The sequence below is a fragment of the Vipera ursinii genome (genome assembly GCF_947247035.1).
Source record: "Vipera ursinii genome assembly, chromosome: 16".
NCBI classification, from domain to species: Eukaryota; Metazoa; Chordata; class Lepidosauria; order Squamata; family Viperidae; genus Vipera; species Vipera ursinii.
The window spans coordinates 936992-958417 of record NC_139529.1 but is presented as its reverse complement, the minus strand read 5'-3'; the positions used below and the strand labels follow the sequence as shown (position 1 = coordinate 958417).

The 21426-nt window shown below is 48.2% G+C and overlaps 1 protein-coding gene across 1 annotated transcript in view; it reads left to right on the top strand.

Annotated features, from left to right (window-relative positions):
* Nucleotides 1-9883: 9883 nt before the first annotated feature.
* Nucleotides 9884-21426, top strand: part of FAM163B (family with sequence similarity 163 member B) — a 31215-nt gene continuing 19672 nt past the window's right edge. Inside the window, exon 1 of the mRNA XM_083375296.1 lies at nucleotides 9884-9978. The gene's annotated coding sequence lies outside the window, so the exon portion shown is untranslated. The remainder of the gene's footprint in view (nucleotides 9979-21426) is intronic.

Here is a 21426-nt window from a genome sequence, read left to right as displayed (position 1 = left end):
GTTCCTTCCCATCCAGACCCGGACCACCTCCAGGCAACAGGACATCACGTCGAGGGCATCACTGGGGTGGTTTGGGGTTGAAATGAAAAGCTGGGTATCATCAGCGTACTGATTTTTATTTTTATTTATTTTAATCCCATTTATATCCCGCCCTTCTCCGAAGACTCAGGGCGGCTTACAATTTAAGCACAAACCAATGTGCTTGGCAATAGCCTTCATTCTATGTATATGCCTGCTTATTAGGGCTTTCCCCCCCAAGCGGCATTATTACAAAGTCAGCTTATTGCTCCCAACAATCTGAGTCCTCATTTTACCTACCTCGGAAGGATGGAAGGCTGAGTCAACCTTGAGCCTGGTGGGATGCGAACCTGCACTAATTGCAGGCAGCTGGTGTTACTTATGGAGGCATTAGCCCACTGCTCCACCAAGGCTCTTATACTGATGATAACCAACTCCATAGGACTAGGACAGAGGAACAACCCCTGTCCCGAGCCCACCAGAGATCATTCACCAGCGCGACCACATGTTTGCTGGTTAATGGAGGAGAAGATTCTCTAGGGACAAAGGAGGAGGAAGTCCATCCCAGAAAGGGGAGGGAAGAGGAAATACATCATAGGGTAGGAGGGTCTGACTGCCCACATTGTAATTTCTAGGTGTCATCAGCCAGCATTCCAAGATCTTTTGAGAAAGTATTAGTGGCAAGCCAGGATTGCTTCAACATTTTATTTCAGTTACATAAACGAAGAGCTAAATGCATCTCTCTTAAATTTCATCCTATTATTTTTAGATCTTTGCTCTCAACACTCCAGAAGCGATAAATGTGCCTTCTGCCTCTTCCTTCAAGCAATCATAGAATCATAGGGCTGGAGGGGACCTCAGAAGTATTCTCGTCCAACCCCCGCTCAACTGGTTAAATGGGTGTTCCGTCTATTTTTGAAAACCTCCAGCAATGGAGCATTCACAACTCCAAGGAAGTTCCAGCCTGTGAAAAAGCATCTTTGGGATAACTCCAAAGAAGCTTGGAGAATTCCATTAATTGTTCTCATCATCAGGAAAATTCTCCTTACTTCCAGGTGGGATTTCTCTTTTAACAATCTTCGACCCCTTGCTTCTTATCCTGCCCTCTGATGCTTGGAGGAAAAGTCAATCCTCTCTTCTGCGATGGGCCCTCAAGTACTAGAAGACAGTTATCATGACCCCCCCTAATCCTTCTCCTTGATAGGCTAGCCCAGAGGTAGGCAACCTCAGCTCTTTTATGATTCATGGACTTCAACTCCCAGCATAGCTGACTCAGGAATTCTGGGAGTTGAAGTCCATGAGTCATAAAAGAGCCGAGGTTGCCTACCCCTGCTATAGGATGATTCAAATCGGGAAGACCTTTTTTTGTTCTTCTCCATCCACATCCACATCCTTTGGGCTTCTTGCAATGCTTCTTCTGCTTTCCAAACATTTTCATACAAAAAAAGGACAACTTAACAGCAGTTAGATCTGTGGTTTACTTACAGATTTACCTTCAGGCATTTGCAGATGCCTGAAAAAAACGTGTTCTAAAATGTAACAAATAATCCATCAGTAATAATTTAATGTTAAACAGTGAGCTCCAACTCTTAGTGGATGTGTGTGCAAATGTCTTTGTCTCAACTTGCCCTCAGGTGCAATAATAATTCTATTTCTTTTTCTTCCTAGCATTTTCCTGCAAGTACAGAGTCTGCTTCCACCCCCACACCCCACACCAACCGGTTGCAACCTACCACCTGCAGTTGACTGGCCCCAAATCCCCCAGCCAGTTTTCATGTCGAAGGCAAGACTTGAACTCGCAATCTCTTGGTTTGTAACCTGGAGCCTTAACCTTATATTATTATAGTCATATAATAATAATTTTGCAATTTACTTTTATACTTTTTTTTAAAAAAATAATCTTTTGCAAATGACTGATGGCATTGACAAAATCCCCATCAGTCAGTTGTAAAAGGCAACTGTGCTTGGAACAGCTTACATCTGGCAACAATGCCTATCCCAGGTCTTTGGGAAGGACTTGATAGGAGGATAAAAATGCCAAGTCCAATCTAACCGTCCAGTTGACTGTGGGATGAGCCATAATTTATTAAACTTGTACATTATCAACGATCCTGGAAGGCTTAACTTGCAAACTTAGATTACAAGAGATCTCTTTATGAAGCACCGGAGGAAAGTTGGGGAAGATCTACCAACGATACAGTGCTGCTGTGGGCCAGGGGACCGAGGGGCAGGAAGGGATGGGATGGAAGCGCCCTTCGCGCGGCCGGAGTCCCGCGGGGGGGGGATCCGGGGCTGAGGCGCACTTGGGGAAGCAGCAACTCACAACCAGCTGCTCTTGGGGGACGGAGGCACAAAGCCGGCCAGACAGGGCTCGGAGCGGTTGACCGTCCCGGACCACAGCTGCGCTTCCACCTTTCCCAGGGCGGCCCCCGCAGACGGAGCGCAGCGCAGGGCACCAGCGTGCCCCACTGCCAGAGAAGCGCCCGCCGGAGCGGCCCCGACTCCCTCACCCCGCGGCAGGCGGCGGCGGCGTAGCGGGGCTTGCGGAAAGCGGGGCGGGCGGCGGCGGCTGCTCCCGGCGCCGGGCAAGGGCAAGCAGGGCAAGGTCGCTCCTGCTCGAAAGCCAGAGTTCGGCGGCCGGCGAGGCGCTCGCGCGGGGCTCTCCCGGGGCTGGCGGGCCGAACGGGGACCGGCCTCCCCCTCTCCGCGCTAGAGCCGCCCCCGCGGCGGCGGCCCGGCGCACGCGGCTGAGGGGGCGGCGGCGGCGGGAGGGGGGGTCAGAGGAGCGACGGCGCTCCCGCAAGGCCGCCTCGCGCGTGCGCGCCTCCTCCTCCTCCAATCGCGGAGAACGGCGGCGCGCACCTTCCGATCCCGCCGCCGGCTGCGTCCGAACCCGCCGCGTCGCTCTACCCTTTAGCTGCGGCCGGAGGCGCCGCGCGAGCCGCTCTTGCGAGCCGAGCTCTCCCGGGGCAGCAGGTGCGGGCCGGTGCGGCTCCAGGCTCGGCCGCAGCTCCGGCCAAGGGCCGCCAAGCTCGCGGGGCGTCGTGCCGGCCCCCTCCCTCGCTCCCCGCGCCCGGATGCGCCCCCGGCGGAAGCCCCGGCCAGCCGCGGTGCGCGCCTGAGCGAGACGGGCAGCTGCGCCGGCGGGTCCCGCTCTCTTCCAGGCGTCGGAGGTAAGAAAGGGACGGCGGCGCCCCCGGCCGCCGCCCCCGAAGCGGAGGCTCCGCTGCGCCGCCCGCCTCCTGGCACGGCCTCGGGTCCCGGCGCTTCTGCTGCACGTGAGGGAGGGGACGCCGGGCCTTCCCCCTTTTCCCGGGGGAGGCGCGGGTGGGGGGCGCGGCGGACGCCCGGGATGCGGGGCTCCCTGCCGCCAGACGCGGCCAGCGCTGCTGCCCGAAATCGAGCCGCGGGCAGGCGGCCGCGAGAGGGAGGGTGGGCACCCCGGTGCGGCAGAGCCGCTCGTGCGTTGCAAGCCGGAGCAGCAGCCGCAGCCCGCGAGAGCCGCTTCCCGGAGGGCGCCGGGGGGCGAGCCGGTGCCCAGCCCGGGCCTGGCCGTTTCGGGCCGCGCTGCCGTGGGGAGCCGGAGCTGGGCGGCCTCTACGGCGCCGGGCAGAGCAGCGGAGAAGTTCGGGAGCTGAAGGGTGGCGGAGCCTCGCCCGCCGCTTCTCTTTTGGGGGAGGCGCAGCGAGGCCGGCCTGGTTCTCGGGAGCCTCGGTTTGCGACGGAGCTAGGCAGAGAGCAGCCCAGCTGTGGCTCAGGCCGAGATGCAACCGCCAGGCTCCTCGGAGGCTGGGATGGAGGCTGTCCGCTGCTTCTCTGCCTGTGAGCAGAGAAACCTCCGCCTCCGAGAGGGGCGCCTATTGGGAGGATCGGGAAATCGCGCTGAAGTTGCTTCCTCCTCCCAGCGGAGCCCTCTGGAAGGCTGCGCGAAGCATCTGAAATCGCGCCAGCCCGGACAAAGCGCCCTGCTCCCTGCCAAAATCCTCGGACGCGGCCGAGGAGGAAGCTGGTTGAAGCCGTTACAGGAGAGGCCCAGAAACGTTTGCCCAACATCTGTTGCCACAGGTGTGGGACAGGTGTGTGCCTGGATGGCTTTACAGGAGTCTCTGACTGGTACCTGGAGGACAGGTGTGTGGAGGACATTTGTTGGGTTGGAGGGGGCCCCTTGCAAGAGGGCAGGAAGGTGCTCAGCTGGCCTTGACCTGGCCCAGCGGGCGCTTCTGGTCTCTCTGCCGGTGAGAAGCAAGGAGGGCGGAAGTGCCAGGACAGCAACGCTCTGGATGAGCAGGAAGCCCCAAACCTGAAGCCCTCGAGGAGAACTGCAGTGGCCCTCGGGGGTGAGAGGGGGGGGTGAAGAGGCAGGCCCGTTTGTGCCTCAAACCTGGTGAGAGAACGGCTTAGAGCCCCCTCCCCCCATTTTGGCAAGTGGTTCCCCTGTGGGCACTAGCCCGCCTCTCCAGCTCCAGGAAAGGAGGGCAGATTCTCCAGAGGGCATGCAGAGACTGACCAGGCAGCCTTTCTGGACGGAACAGGAGTAGGAATTGACCAGAGGTCAGAGCCGGTTTGTGTGTTTCTGTCTGGATGGGAAGGTGAACAACTTTATTTGGGGGCGGGGTAGGAGGTCAGAAAATGTTTTGATCAGACAAAACAAAGGAGCTCAGGGAAAGCAGTAGCCCTCTTCTGCTGGGGAGGGGGAAGAGTCTCCCAAATTGGTCCTTTTAGGGCTTGGGTGTCAGTAAGCACCAGAGTCTGACAATTCGCTCATTTGATTCGGCATTTGCATTTTAATGGCCGCCCACAAAAGATGGACTGCGTGTTTGGTGCCTGCTCTCCAGACTATGCAACGTGTGGAGGAGGAGAGTCGCTGTGAGGTTAGGTTTTGTGTTGCTGTGCTTGTTACAGCTGCAGCTCTTCCTTTCTTTCTTTATCCTGGGAATTTCAAGGTCCCTCATGAGCTTGCCTGTTGGGGGGTGGGGGTGTGGGAAGCTGAGCTTTTACTTCTGCTTCCAGGGACCCTGTCCAGTGGGGATGAGCAGGGAGGCCTGGCTGGCTGGACTGTCACAGGCAAGTAGTTTGGTTGCTAGTCCATCGTTTGGCCCCACAAATACATTCAACCCAGCACTTGTTAAATCAAAGAAACCAAGTCACAGATTGGTGACAGCACAATGTATACATTGCGGTGCTCAAACTAAACATCAGGAAAGTTGGGAAAAAAGCATTCATATAACATGAGCATAAAATCCCTTTGGCCCTTAAATTCAGGTAGACCTTTCTGAAGCATCTTTAGATCATAAACCAGGGGATTTTCCTCCCATTCACCCAGAAAGTCCTAGAAGCGGCAGCCGAGGTCACAGCTGGATGAACTCAGCCTTGTTATTTAGTAGGATGAGTTAAGCATGTTTCGAACTTACAGTATGCTTCTCTGGCATCCACCTCTTTTGAAGCATCCATTCCAGAACTATTTCCTGGCACCGGAGCACCTCCAGTTTTGAGGACCACAGCATGCAGCCAGAGCCACAACCCACGCCAGCCCAGCAGTGGCAAGGTGATGGCCAGTCCAGTGCATGTACAGCATTTCCACTATTCCACTGGACCCAAACAAGCTAAGCTTCAGGCTAAAACACAAATTGTTGTTGCTAACCTGTGCCTGATTTTTTGCTTTTTCTATCTTCCAAAATGACTAACAACAATAAAAAGCATGAAACATAACAAAATTAAAGCTATACACATTAAATTAGAATCCTTGTTAAAGCAATTAGCCCTTAAGAGCTTGGTGAAAGAGAAGTAGGTTACCATGTTTCTAAATCCCGAGAGACTGAAAGAGGCCCAAAGATCCCTCCTGCCAAAATAGTTTCCTAAATGTGGGGGTGTCTAGGGGTGGGGGTGGAGATCAAAGCAGGCTCCTTCCCACCTGTCCTTCAGCCTGAAAGTCCTTTCTAGCCAGTTGGAGGGGCTCTGGGGGGGCATTCTGCCGAGAGTCAGGTTCTGTCACATTTTGTGCCAGTTAGTACCAGCAACACCTGCAATATTCTGCATTAAAAAGCAGAAATTTCTTTGGTTAGCTGGCAACTGAAGTAAAGGAAACCAGGGCCTTCGTTCCCTGCAACTTCCTGGAAAAAATTGGTCTCTAGGTAGTTTGGTTTTGGTCCCCAAAATAAAATCCCACAAAGTCCTCCTCATAGGATAGAATATATTATCAAATGCAAATGTGATGTATTTCAAAACTAAAATATTGACAAGCTTGTTCCAATCAGAATCTTCTGATAAAATTTTGAGGGTGTTTGAATGTAACGTTCAGGTTACAGTCCCTGTATTTCCTACTCCATGGCTTTCATATTTCAGTTGTTTATGTTTCAGTAATGAAAACCGCTTTAATTAAACATTGTGTGTGTTGGGGGGGGGGAAATAAAGCAAACATATTTAATGTAATCCAAATGTCACATTCAAACAATTTTTAAAGTTGTTCTGGGTTTCAATTTGAAATGTTTTCTGAGTATTGATTTCCCCTGTTTCACTTTTCTCTTCTGAGCAATGCTAGCTAAATCAGATCTCATGTTGGAGAGGAAAATGAAAAAAAACACAGACTTATCTGGTTCCCTTTGTGTCATTTGCAGCCCTCAGGGCTACTCAGTTTGAGTGCTCAGGGGAGCCAACAGTCAGTTAAATATGAAATGAGAAAAACAATCAGAAAACCGAGAGTTAGATGATCAGTTCAAAATCTGGCAAAAGAGAGGCACCATGTGCTGGCACCGAGATGGGGGAGCATGTTGCCTGGACCCCTGGGGGGGCATGAATGCATACAGAACAAGTTGGGTTTGGGGGAGAGTCCTGAAAATGAACTCCCGCGAGAAGCGTCCCTTTGCCTTTGCAGGTGGAGCCCCCACAGCTGCTTTACTCCGAAGGGAGCAGATTCGTCATTCTGCCAACTTGCAGATCAAGATGTTTCACCAGAGCTTTGTGCAGGTTATGCTGCAATAGCCTCTCAAGTCTATTCAACCTTAGAAGAGGATTGCGTTTCCCCCCCCCTCAGCTCTTAGTCAACGCTTTTTATTCTTTCCAACTTGATGGTGAGATATGACCCAGGAGCTTGGGCGTCAATCCTGCCAGGCAGCCCAGATTGCACAGGTACATCCATAGGCTGCTACCTCCAAAGAGTGGCCCAGGACTCAGAGGGAGTATCTTTCAAGACCGCAGCCGCTTGCTACCTGGACTTGGAGAATCGCAGTGCAGTGGGGAGACCTCACCAACCTTGCCCATGAGGCTTCTGAGGAAACGCTCCCAGTCCAGACTCTGCCTTGGCCTCATTTATGATGGACTGTATTGTGTGTTTATTGTGTCAGTGCCAACCCTTAACCATGTTTAGTATTGTCGATTTCCAGGCTGGCCTTTGGGCTCTTCCAAAGTGCAGTTGAGACCAGCATTATGATTGGTCCTCAAGGGAGCTGGATCTTTGCTTTCCCCCCCCCCCTTCAAGTCAGTGTTGATTCCTGGGGATTGCCTGGACAAGCCACAGCAGTTTCCTTGGCAACATTTTTGGAAGTGGCTTCCCTGTCTTTTCCCCTAACATTGAGAAATGCTTGGAACAAGGCACACAACTGGCTTTGTACCTAAGGCAGAACTAGAACTCAAACCCTTCTAGCTTTGTGCCTTAACCACAATATCCACCCCCCCCCCCTTTGTAAGTTCTTTGGACTGATTAGTTCTATGATCCATTCATTTGTTTTCTTGGCTATTCATGATATTCTCAGGAATTTCCTTTAACAGCAAAGTTTAAAAATATCAGCATTCTATCTTGTTTCATCAAAGACCAATTTTGACTTCCATAGAGCTTGTCTATTTGATTTCATTGAACAATGCACTTGAGTCAGTTTGGAAGTAGGTGGTGCCTAATTGAATAATTTTTTTAAAAAAATCTGAATATCTTTTCCAAAGTTATCCTACCAAGTCTTTGGCATATTTTTTGACTGCTGCTTCTTTTGTTGTTGACATTGATATGTATCTGAGTTCCTCAGCTGTTGCCCAGTGAGCTGTTCTACGCTAGCGTATTTTAGTTACCAGTAAAGGAGAATATTTGTAGCTCAGGGTTGAAATGAAGGGTCTGTGATGCTTTCTGAATTTGGTTTTCTTACAGACATTTCATTACCAAACTAGGCAACATCATCAATGTGAGTCACTGATAATGTTGACTAGTTTGAGTAATGAAACTTCTGCAAGGAAACAACTGAGCTCAGAGAGCAGCAAGGACCCCTCGTAGTTTTTAGTTCAGAGGTCCCCAACCTTTTGGGCACCAGGGACTGGTTCTGCGGAGAGAGGTTTTTCCAGGGACCGGAGGGTGCCTGGTTTTGTGTGCTGCCTGCATCCCACAGGTGAGGCTTTGCTTGTTTGTGCGGACCAGTTGCTGGCATGCGCGACCCGGTACTGGTCCGCAGATTGGGGGTTGGGAACCCCTGGTTTAGTTAGCACCTTTTTTTATTCTTCTGTTGCTCCTTGAATTTCTGTCCCTATTCCCTCAATTCCTTTGGGCTTCTGACCAGAATATTGATCTATCTTTGTCTTCTAAACTTTGTTGTAAACAGGGAAGATCCGCTAAGGTTTCTTGGATGTTGATATCTCTACTGTACAGAATTTCATCTTTCAGCTTTGCTTGACATTCTTTGAAGCGGTTTCCACCTATAGATTAGTGTCTTTTAGCACACCAGTTTGAGTGTGCAGTCTCCTTCTGAGTTTGGAGAGCTTTGGAAAATTATCCTGGTTTGTATGCATCAGTTTCCATCTCAGATGTCTTTGCAAGCCTTGTTCTAAGATTGCTTCTTGAGGCTTCTAACAGTCTCTCAAATGTTTTGTTCAGGTTCCTTCCTTGCCCACTTCTTGGTTTTATTCCACAGTTTCTCCGGTTCCTTAACAGGGAGGTTCAGGACTTCAAAGCTATTCCTCACTGGTAACATTTGTTCAAGATCAGATGGTAGACGTGTTAGCTTCACTTGGAACTGCACAGGCGCAGTGTGTGATCTGGTCCACAGGCAGCCTCTAGGCATGTCTTTGCTAATATAACTGAGCTCTTCCATCTCCTTGTCCCAATAATATGGTTAATGCGATTTCTGTGTGCTCCATCCGGTGAAGTCCACGCACACGGGCTTCTTACCGTCTTTTTTTTTTAAAGATGCTCTCAGATTGTGCCGGAAGCTCTTTCCCCTTAAGAGAGTTTTATTTAGCTTTTACAGGTATTATAATTGCTCCTGACTAGTAGGAGCTTATCTGTGACCAGTAGCTTTTGAGACCTTGTGTATGTGCTGGCCCCAACTCTACAGCAGTTCACAGCCGAGACAGGATGAAAACTTGATACACTGTGGAGTAACTGAGGGCCTAGAGTCCAAATAGCACTTAGACTTTATACCGCTCCACAGTGCTTTACAGCACTCCCTGGTGAATATGCAAATAATGTCAGCATTATTTGCATATTTACTCCAATGGTCTGGGTCCTCATTTTCCAACCTCGGAAGGAAGGAAGGCTGAGTCAACCCTGAGCCCATCAGGACTGAACTTGTGGCTGTGGGCAGATTTTGCCAGCAATACTGCATTCCAACCATTGCGCCCCCTTGGCAAATCCTGGCAAATGAGTTTGAACCTGTTGAGTTTCAATAAAGACAAAACTAGTTATTTAGTGCCTCCTACTGGCCATTAGCATTTGTAACATATAGAGCTTGTTTTTGTTTTTAATTTTCTTTATAATTAAATGCTTACACTGCATGATTCAGATGGAAACTAATCAAGGAGAGAAGCAACCTGGAATTAAGGAGAAACTTCATAACAATGAGGACAATTAGCCAGTGGAACGGCTTGCCTTCAGACGTTGTGGGTGCTCCATCCCTGGACAGTTAAAGAGAGACTGGACAGCCGCTTGTCTGAAATGGTCTAGGGTCTCCTGTTTGAGCAGGGGGTTGGACTTGAAGACCCCCCAAGGTAAGGTCCCTTCTAGTGCTATTCTGATTGATTGATTGATTGATTGATCTGGGCAATTTGCAATTTCAGAGGACAATAGAACAATTAAATAATAAAAGCAAAATGCAAAAGGCGTTGAAAACCAGGAAACAACAACAAGCCACCTGCACTGCTCAGAAGAGTCGGGTCTTTAGGCCCCTTTGAGGCATGTGGGGTGGGGGGAAAGCCTCATTCTAGGGGGCAGCAGCACTACCAGACAGAAGGCCCGCTTCTGGGGGCCCAACAGACAGATGGAATTACTTAATCAAAGGAACCCAGAGTGCACCACCTCTGCCAGATCCAATTGGCTAGCAAGGTACTACAGGGCGCAAGCAGTCCCTTGGGTATTCAGACCCCATGCCATGAAGGGCTTTACGGGTAATGACTGGCACCTTGAATTGCATCTGGAAGAAAGCTAGCAGCCAGTACGGCTCACGGAGCAGAGATGAGCATCCTCAGCACTGCTGGCCCATTGCATTCTGGGCCGGCTGAGGCTTCTAGGTAACTCCATGCAGAGTGCGTTGCAGTAGTCAAGTCATAAGGTAGCCAGGAACGACTTTTGGACAATGGTTAACCAGGAAGGAATCGTGGGATGTGCAAAAATAAAAATCATTCTCCTGCTGTATCTTGGTTTCCTGTAGCGTGTAATTCAATTTAAATTAATTTTGTTTTTTTGTTTCTATAAGAGACTTATATGCCTGCCCATCTTATATACAGGAACCCTGGGCAGCTCACAGCATAAAAACAAGTGCTTACCACCAAACTGGTCCTTGCGTTGCCCCCAAAGCAACCATCCCAGAGCATCTGCTGGGCTCCCACCTCACCCTGACCGGACCCCTGGCTGAGCTTTTCTTCCACAATGTTTCCAACTTTGGCCTTTCAATCTCGAGCAACAAGTGGCCTCTCTCTCCTTCATGGTTGGCTGATTTCAGATTGAACCTGATGATAAAACTCTGGCCTTCCTCCCGTTCTGCTTCCACAGTTGGAACATAAATTTGGATCATTGTCCTATTAAAGGGCTGTCCGTGAAGTCTAATGGCTATTATCTGGTCAGTGATTGCATTGTGCTGTTTTTCCTCTGGAAGCTGCGTTGCTCCTTTGATGGGCCTGTTTTCATGCCCTGAGTAATAAACCCTGTGATCTTCTGGCTGAAAGTGCCTGATCCTAGACTACATCAATTGGTCATCAGCACCCAGACCTGCAGAAGACTTTCGGGTAGCCATGTCGTAAACGCCCTTAGTGTTCTGAGGGGTCCTCGGCCATTCTCAGCCGCATGTTGAGTGCCATCGTCTGACAGTCTATGCTCAATCAGTAGAGATAGCAACCTTCTCTCCGTGTGGCTCTCTTGGAGAGGCCCAGCGTGGCCCTGTCCCTAAAGAAAGCCTCTGCCCCCACCAGGCTCCTCCATGGCTGCTGCTCAACCGAGGTGCCTGCTGGGTTTGCTGGGCAGCTGGGATGACCTTCACCCCTTGGGGGGCGGGTCCTGCTGGGAGTCTGTTGCTCTTGGTGCTGCTGCTGCTGTGTTCTTCCTGCACCATCATCACCCTCCACAATCCTCACTGACCCAGCACAGTGAGGCAGTCTTGCAGGACCATTAATCTGGAGGCAGCTCAACCTCACCTCTGAGCTATTCCAGCCGGGTGGGGGGCACTTTCCTCTCTCCCAGCACGAGTCTTCCATGCTTTTGAAAAGCACCACATTGGTGCTCAACCTTCTGGGAAGCATAGCCCCTCCCTCATCTGGTACCTCTCCTCCCTGGGCCGGCCATTCAGGCTACTTTGGTTGAGCACTCTTTCAGAAGAACAATAGATGAGTGTTCAGAAAAAGGCCAATTGACCCCCCTGGGCTGGAGAACGTCTGCACTGGTTGGTGAATGGAAAGCTGACCAAAGCCTCTGTCCACTCACGGTCATCCCAAGACCACCCACCACCACATCCTAAGGAGAGAGGATAAGGGTGACGTGGGTGGAGGGGGCTCTCCAGGTTGCTGCCTTGGTGGTGGTCAGGGGTGAAGCCTATCTTAGCCTCCTTTTCTGAAAGGTTGGGTTTCTCCTTGAGGGTTTATGGATTCTCTTTATTCAGCTCTGAATACAGCCAGTGCCAGTCTGCCTCTTGAGGAGTCAGTTTGGGAACCTGCCTCCAAAGGATGGGAGCCTTCAGCCAGACCAGGATCAGCAGGCTAGTCTGAAATTTTCCTCCTCCTCCTCCTCCTCCTCCTCCTCCTCCTCCTCCTCCTCCTCCTCCTCCTCCTCCTCCTCCTCCTCCTCCTCCCCAAGTTGGCTTTGTCTCCTGGTTTCTAGCATGAGGCCTTAAGCACTACACTATGCTGGCTTTCTGGGCAAGGAAGAGCACCTGGATAGCAACAGGAGTAGGGATTTTTGTAGCCTAGATATGGCAGTGCTGACAAGACAGAGAGTGGGAAGCTAGTCGAGTGGGGCAGTCAGAATTTCTGGACTTCACATTGGAGAGTGGAACAGGGCAGTAGAGGCAGAGTCTGTTGCATTTTTGGAACCCTTTAACTTGATTTGTCTTCAAAATCATCTTTGCATAGTGGGTAAGATATGCTTGTAGAAGCTGCTGCTGCATTACAGAGGAATTTTTCCATCTCCAATTGTGTTTGCAGTGGATCAACATACTGATGAATGCATACATTTGCACACCTTAATTCATTCTGGCTTTTAATTTCAAAATCTGTCTCGCTCTACGAGGGACCAAGAAAAATATGGCCATTAACATAGGTATCTAACAGCAGCAATGAATCCCAGACTGAAAATTATCCCAATAATTATTCAATCTCATGTTACAATTCATTCTACTATTTACACTCTCAAAGTTGCTCTTTGTGTTTATGTTAGTTTTTCTTTTAAATTTGTTTCAATTAAGTACTGATACTTGTGTAAGGACCTGCCTCAGCTAATTCTCCCAAGAAAGTAGAACTCTTGAAATTGGCATTGTCTCAAACAGGAACTTTTATTGAGAGTTAGTTAGTGATAGCAGGAGAGCAAAGCAAGATCTAAAGATTTCCCGTGTGAATTGCTACATTAAACCTTTTGTTCGCAAAACCCCACCCCAGAGTCCAACTGACTAGTTTGTGTCTAGACCAGGGGTCGGCAACCTCGGCTCTTTTATGACTCGTGGACTTCAACTCCCAGAATTCTGGGAGTTGAAGTCCACGAGTCATAAAAGAGCCGAGGTTGCCGACCCCTGGTCTAGACAATCCACAAGTGTGAAGTTGTTATGAGAACCAGAGCTGATAAGGGACGGTTCCCAGGTGCTTCACCAGATCTCACAACGGAGTGGAGATAAGGCAGATGGCCCCTGGCGCATTCTTTCCCACTTTTTGCACCCAAAGAGATACATCAAAGTTGAGAAAGAACAAAGTAGAGGAAATACATCCACAAGCTCCCCTCCTAGCAGAGAAAAGCCTCCCCCAGAGGCAGAGCCCCAAAAAGAAACATTGAAGGGGATTCTGAGAACTTGGCTGGCCAGTTTCTGCTCTTTCTTAAGAATCAGTCAGCCATCTGCAATTATTGCTGCCTACCTCCTGGGGAGGCCTGGCCATAATGCACAAGGGGACAGTGGGGTGGGGGTGGGGGGCGGTGTTGCAGCAGGAGTTCACCTTCCTTTCTGGAAGGCCAGCTGCAGAAGTAGAGCCACCAGGCTGTTGAGAAGGGCCCTGATGGACTCCAGTCTGTCGCAGCCACACTGGGAATTTGAGGACTGTGAGGTCATCCTATTGGCTGGCACTGTGCTGATCTCCCCCCACTTGGAGCTGCTCCACTTTGCCAGGTTGCAAAACTGGGGGAAGACACTGTGCTGATCCAGCACCTGGAAGGTGCCACTTTTGAAAGTCATTTTAGGAAATCGGCACATATTAGAGGAGCATCTCAAACGGAAGGGAGGTGTGTGGCATCTCACTCTTGGAAGCCGAGCAGATATCCTCCTCCTTCAGCATCCTCCCCCAAGGTCTCTGTCACTCCTGTCTTAGACTTTCTGTTTTGCTCCCCCCTCCTTGTATAGGGACACAAAAACCAGCTTCCAGCATGCCCAAAGACCCTCTCCCTGCTGTTTCTTTACTGCTGCAGCTTCTTCCATTCCCCCCCAGTCCTTCATTCTATTCTATTCTGTTCTATTCTATTCTATTCTATTCTATTCTATTCTATTCTATTCTATTCTATTCTATTCTATTCTATTCTATTCTATTCTATTCTATTCTATTCTATTCTATTCTATTCTATTCTATTCCATTCCATTCCATTCCTATTCCTATTCCTATTCCTATTCCTATTTCTATCCTAATCTACTCTACTCTACTCTACCCTACCCTACCCTACCCTACCCTACCCTACCCTACCCTACCCTATCATCTTATCCTATCCTATCCTATCCTATCCTATCCTATCCTATCCTATCCTATCCTATCCTATCCTATCCTATCCTATCCTATCCTATCCTATCCTATCCTATCCTATCCTACTCTAATTCTATCCTATCCTATCCTATCCTATCCTATCCTATCCTATTCCTATTCCTATTCCTATCCTATTCTTATTCCTATCCTATCCTATCCTATCCTATCCTATCCTATCCTATCCTATCCTATCCTATCCTATCCTACTTCTATTCTATTCTATTCTATTCTATTCTATTCTATTCTATTCTATTCTATTCTATTCTATTCTATTCTATTCTATTCTATTCTATTCTATTCTATTCTATTCTATTCTATTCTATTCTATTCTATTCTATTCTATTCTATTCCTATTCCTATCCTAATCTACTCTACTCTACTCTACCCTACCCTACCCTACCCTACCCTACCCTACCCTATCATCCTATCCTATCCTATCCTATCCTATCCTATCCTATCCTATCCTATCCTATCCTATCCTATCCTATCCTATCCTACTCTAATTCTATCCTATCCTATCCTATCCTATCCTATCCTATCCTATCCTATCCTATTCCTATTCCTATTCCTATTCCTATCCTATTCTTATTCTTATTCCTATCCTATCCTATCCTATCCTATCCTACTTCTATTCTATTCTATTCTATTCTATTCTATTCTATTCTATTCTATTCTATTCTATTCTATTCTATTCTATTCTATTCTATTCTATTCTATTCTATTCTATTCCTATTCCTATTCCTATTCCTATTCCTATTCTTATTCTTATTCCTATCCTATCCTTCCCCATCTTCGAAGCCAGCAGCATTAACCTCCAGCCCTGCAAGGAGGGACAGTCGCGGCCACCACTCTGAACACGGCAGCCCGAGACATTGTCACTCTTCTAGAAGCCCAGATCGTCTCAGGTACTGTGAAAGCCCTGACCGTTGCTACCATCGGTCACACAGCCCAGAGCTTCACCATCGGCACCACCCAAGCTTGAAGCCTGTGCAGGGGGAAGACTCAGATGTGAGTGTTCAACATGATATAATGCAACAGCTGTGTGATCTATTGGCCGGGCAGCAACAGGTGAGAATGCCGCAGCCATTGGGGCCCCTGCAACAATTGGGGATGCCGCAGCCACTGCTGCTGGGAAGTCAACCACAGGTGGGAGCACCACAGCAGTGGGACTGGTACCAGCCCCTGAATGTGCAACAACTGCTGGGAGGCCTCCATCAACTGGGCATGCCACAGCCACTGATGGGAGGCCAGCTACAGGTGGGAATGCAACAAAAGTGCAGCAACCTCTGAACCTGCAGCAACCGCTGGGAGGCCTGCAGCAACTGGGGATGCCGCAGCCACCAGGAGGTCAGCAGCAGTTGGGAGTGCAGCAGCAGTGGGGCTGGCAACAGCCCTTGGACGTGCAACTATGTAGTGCCGATATAAATGTTCTTTAAGGAAGAATCTTGCCTCAAAGTTCTTTTGATGGGTTTCATCTATCGGAACCATGACATTGCCTTTATCCTTGTTGAAATTGCCTCTCCTGAAATCCACTGTTTCTGAGAGTTGTGTAACGAATCAGAAGGTAACATTGGTCACTTCTTCCCAAAGATTCCACTGCTTTGATCTTTTCAAGCCGCCCTTGTACAGGTCTAGGAGATCGGATCCCTGGTTTCCTCTTCAAGTTTTCTGCAATACATCTGATCAAATGTTGGGACTTGTGGTCCTGGTCAGTTGAGTTTTCCAGCAGGTATCTGATTAGAAACCAGCCAGTCTCCCTAGGGTCATCTCTTCTCAGGGCTCAGGATACTCATCTATTTTGATCTATCTTCAGAGGACCCACTTTCTGATTCCCTGGTCATCTTTGTGTCCCTTGCATCAGAACTGCCTGCTCACATTCACCTTACACCTTTGCTTTGGTGCCAGTCAGCTAAGAGGGGAGGGAAGGAGACCCCCATAGTTTACTGTACTGACGGAGACTCAAATCTAAGGACAACTGCTAGGGAAAGAATGTAGCCATATACCAAGATGTTCCAACAACATCTAGTTTGAATATGATTGGACAATCATGGATTAATGGGTGGAGGATCCTTGGAATTATGCCTGGAAATTTGGCGCATGAACCTTAGATCTGGCCTTGCCTTACTGTACTGCACACTGCACTTGACTTTTAGTAAAGACTATCTCTCATAAAATGGAGTCGTAGTCAGGGTCGAGGCAAATGTGACACCATCGCTGAACCTGTTTCAATTTATCTGCAGAAACCTGCACTTATCAGATTTGGTGATAATTATTAGTACTGTGGTCCCCACCCATCCTGACGATTCCATGTAGCTGCCTTTGAGAAGGGTCCAGAAGATGCTGCTGGTCCAAATTAGAGCAGCCTGGTGCAGTCAGGTGTGAGGGCCACCAGCTACCTTAAGTGGAAAGAGATGCTGCAGGGAAAGCGCTTTTTGGTGTTTAAACCTGGCCAAGGAGAATTTCCTAAATCTCCAAAATCAGCAATCACATTAACAGAGGAACGCTTTGCATCTCCCACCCAATTTTTTTTATCTCTAAAGGTCACTGGCAGAAAAACACTTAATTCCTATTAAATCAACCCATTTTGATCTGTTTGCTGCTACTGTTGAATCTTATTTCAGTCAGCATGCCCTCTTCCACCTTAATTTTTCATTTCCTCTGTGGCTGTATGTGGACGAAGGGAGTGCTTGGATGTGCACCTTAATTTATTTCTAAAAGTCATTACAAATAAAATCTCGGGGAGGGGTGTAACACAGCTGCAGCTGGTGATTCTCTGAGGGCTTCCTTGTAGCAGGACCCCAAGCTAGCCTACCTCTCGGATGTCTCCCCTCTCTCTGGTGGTGCCTGGCATGACTCTCCTCTCCGTATTATAGCCTGCCCCCTCCACCTCAGCACTGACCTGATTCCTGGTTGCAGAAAGTGAATGGATGGGGAAGACAGAGTGTGCGGCTGGAGGAGATGCATTTAAATCTGAGATTCTGTGACTCCGCATTGCAAAGATTGAAATTCTGGTGATGCTTGGCTTCCTTGGCAAGACAGCCTAGCAGGAAAACAAACTGGAAATAAGATCCAGGGTTTAGCAAAATAAGTCAAAAAATCATGAGAAGTGATAGTACAGCTCTATGCTACACTAGTGTGGCCCCCACTTGGGGCCATTGCATTCAATTCTCGTTCGCCACAATACAAAAAATATGCTGAGACTCTGGAAAGAGTGCAGAGAGAACAGCAAAAATGATAGGGGACGAATAGCTAACAAACCAGGTTTGTCTAGCCTAACTAAGAGAAGACATAAGGAGGAAACATGATCGCCATCTTCCAATGCTTGAAGAGGTCTCAGGGGGATGAGGGGTCAATTTATTCTCCAAAGCTCCAGAGGGCAGGACAAGAAGCTATGGCTGGAAGCTCGTTAAAGGAAGACCCAACCTGGAACTAAGAAGGAATATTCTGACTGTGAGAACAACTAAGCAGTGGAACAGAGGTTGCCTCCCAGAATTGCCTCATGATTGGAGGCAAGAAATCCCATATGACCTCCTGCCTTGTGGTTCTGGGTCTCCCTTCTCATTGTAAAAAACATGGTGTCTCCCTTTGCTTCTTCTCTTTTGCTCTCTTCTGGCTTTATGTAATTGAATAACCAAGGTTAGATGTGTACTTCTGAAGACTACATTCCCCATGAGGCCCAGCGGGCAGCTAGAATGGTGCCCTTTCCCTGGGTAAAAAAAGATCCAAGGGAGAGCTTCCATCTCATTAAGTCTGCATTTCTGCCTTTTGTGCCTTTTCAGGATAACGTTTTCTCAACCTTGACGTACTCAGTGGCCAGTGCCCAAACCAGGGAAAGCTGGGCACGTGAAATTAAGAACCAACAACCATTGTTTTCACTTTTGGATTTTGTTTCCCGACTTTAGCAATGGTTGTAGCTTATTCAGTTGTTAATGCGACATACACACACTTTGCCCCCCTGGCTCTCTAGGATTCAATAGTTAATTTAAAGTTATATTTAGAGATGATGGAATCTCTACTGCTTTTCAGATGTATGTCTGCCAGTGATGAGGGTGCCATAATTTGCGCAGGTGGGGATTGAGGGAAAAAGTTGTGCTGGGTGGAATTCAGCTCTCCACTGCACTGACCACCCTCTTGCCATAATCTCCCCCTGTCAATGGCACCGCCTAAAGGGCTGTGCAATGACCATCTTGATCTTGCAGGGCTGTGCCTAAACATCTCAAAGCCATTTAGAAAAGTCAGCTGCTCCTGCTTGACAGATGCAACTTTTTTCACTCATTGTTGTGAGCAGTTCGCTGCTGCCGCTGCCCAATATTTTCAGAGGAAGCATTTCTTGGCTTAACCCAGATGAGTCGAACACATTCCCATAGTCTGCCTTTTGATAGTGGCGAAGGGAAGTATAGCTGCAGAGGCATGGGGACTTCTTTGTTGAGACGATCATGAAGGGCTCGACTGCCATTGCCCCACTGCCATTTGTGCAAATGGAGTTGTTCCACTGCTCCTGCCTGGTGGTAACATTTCCAAGATGTTACCTCCTGTGCCATGCCCACCTCCCAGGTCAGCCAACTTATCAATTACCAATCTACCAAATGTGCCATTGGCAGGAAGTTCTCCTTGTGGTCCTGCTGCAGCTCAGACTTCAGGGCACTGGTGCCCTGTGGCAGAGGGGAATTCTGGGCCATGATGGGGAGTTCCTGCAAAAGTCAGTGCCTTGTCTTAGAAGTAGTAGCTTTTAAATCCCTTTGATGACATCAGCAAGTTTTGTGGGCCCAACTGGCAAAAGAAAGCTCAGGACTGTCTTGGTTGGAAACATGCAGAAAAGGCCTTCATCATGCAGTGGATAGACAAAAGCTAGAATGATGCTGATGATGAAGCCCCTTCTCTAGAAATCTGGAGCTGTGTCTTGCCTTGCTCCTCTGAGTCCATGGAGAAAACGGTGATGCACACACTAGTGAGAGAAGAGTCCTTTGGCTGCTTGGCAAACCAACTCTGCAAAGTGAAAATGTTACATTTATTTTTTGGAGATAAAACATGATTCTCCCCAGGCTGTAGAGAGGGGGAGCAAAACCAGCACCAATGTGGATGCTGGTTCTCACAATGTGGTGATTCCACCAATTATGAAACTACATTATAGAAGTCCCTCTAAGTGCCTGCTTAGATTAAATGGTTCACCAATCAGTTGGCAGCGTGTGTCTGATAAAATATAGTGACCTTCAGTCACATCTAGAGAGGGTGGGAATTGGCTGAGAAGACATAGTTGGGGGCATTAATAAAACATTGGTAAGCGGCTTCTGTTGAGTGCAAATGTGCTCTTTGGCAGCCGCATGATACCTGGGTTATCTTCCAGAGCAGATGGAAGGTCATTGAAGGGATGTTCTGAAAGCATCAGGAATGGCGGGCAAATCAGCAACTTTTTGCATTCTGTGTTGTCTTTCAGAACAAACTTCCCAAACTCTTCAGCCTCAGACGTTTGGGACAACTTCCTAGCAAATAAAATTCTGTAAAAAGGAAAATTATCCTGTGGCTTTAAAACACAATAAAAGTCTGAAGCAGAAGCAGGATGGAAATAAGCCATGGATCAGGTGGTGTGTGTATGTAGGTTATGTTGTACTACAGATGTAGTATGGTTAGCCAATTATTAGGGAATTTTGAAAAAGTAACAATTTAGATAATACATACCTAGAGCTTTGGTTTCAGATGCTCAGCTAAACTTGGTGGATGTTGGGATAACTGGAGGGTGGTCCATTGTGAGAAGGGCCCGGTCTTTATAGTGGTTTTGCTGATCTGGAGCCTGCTATGCTCTGATTGGTGCACAATCATTCTAGTGCATCACCATTTGCTGTGCATCTGCAAATATACATAAGGTAATCAGGGCTGGAGTTGTTTTGGATCTTCTGCCTTTGTCTGAGACACCTGCCCTGGGCCTCCACCCAAACCCCCAGTTTTGAAAGCTGGTGCCAAGGGGGGAAATGAATCCAGGCGAGATTAACTTCTCAGGGATAGTTGACCTTACTATAACAAGTTTGACCCACCATTTACATTTTCTTCATTGTATAATTTAAATAGCAGTAGCACTTATATATTGCTTCATAGTGCTTTACACTGTCTCTAAACATAAATGCAAATTTTGTATGTAGAAAAAGTAAGTATCCTCCTACATTTATCACTACCTCAAATACCTAAAATTAGAATCAAGGAAACTAGAAAACGATCAGAATATTGTCAGTGAGGAGCCGTGAGGAAGCTGACCTTTCAATAAAGGTCAGACATTTAGTCTGATTTGCTCTTTGTGGTTGAAGCAGGTGGTATCACCATGGCTGGATCAGCAATGCTGAGGCCTCGGAGAAGAGGTTATGGGTGCCTGTGAGCCTGGAGAGCAATTTAAGAAGATTGCCAAACCCTCGGACATCAGCCATTCAATCAATCAGAATAGAGCTGGAAGGGATCCTGGAGGTCTTCTAGTCCATCCCCCAGCTCAAGCAGCAAACTCTATAAAGACAAGTGACTGTCCAGTATCTTATAAACCTCCAGTGATGAAGCACTCACAACTTCTGGAATGAAGCTGTTAATTGTCCTCACTGTTAGGAAGTTTCTCCTTAGTTCCAGGTTGCTTCTCTCCTTGATTAGTTTCCATCCAATATATCTTGTCCTGGCCTCTGGAAGTTGACTCCCTCTTCTTTGTGGCAGCCCCTTATATTGGAAGACTACTATCATGTCACTCCTAGTCCCTTTTTTCCTCTAGACTGGCCATACCCAATTCCTGCAACTGTTCTTTACAGGTCCACTCCATTGTCCAGAAGATTATCTCTGGTTTCCAGAGCTTGGGGCAGGAAGTTAGCAGGATAAGCTGTAGACTTATTTTTTTCAGAGATTTTACCAGTGTATAAGGAACAAAATGGAAAAGGCCAGTGTATAGGAGAATTCAATATGTGGCTAAAGGAGTGGTGTAAAGGGGAAGGCTTTGGTTATATTAGTCACGATGTCTGCAGCTGGTCCAATGAAAAAGTGTACAAAAGAGATGGT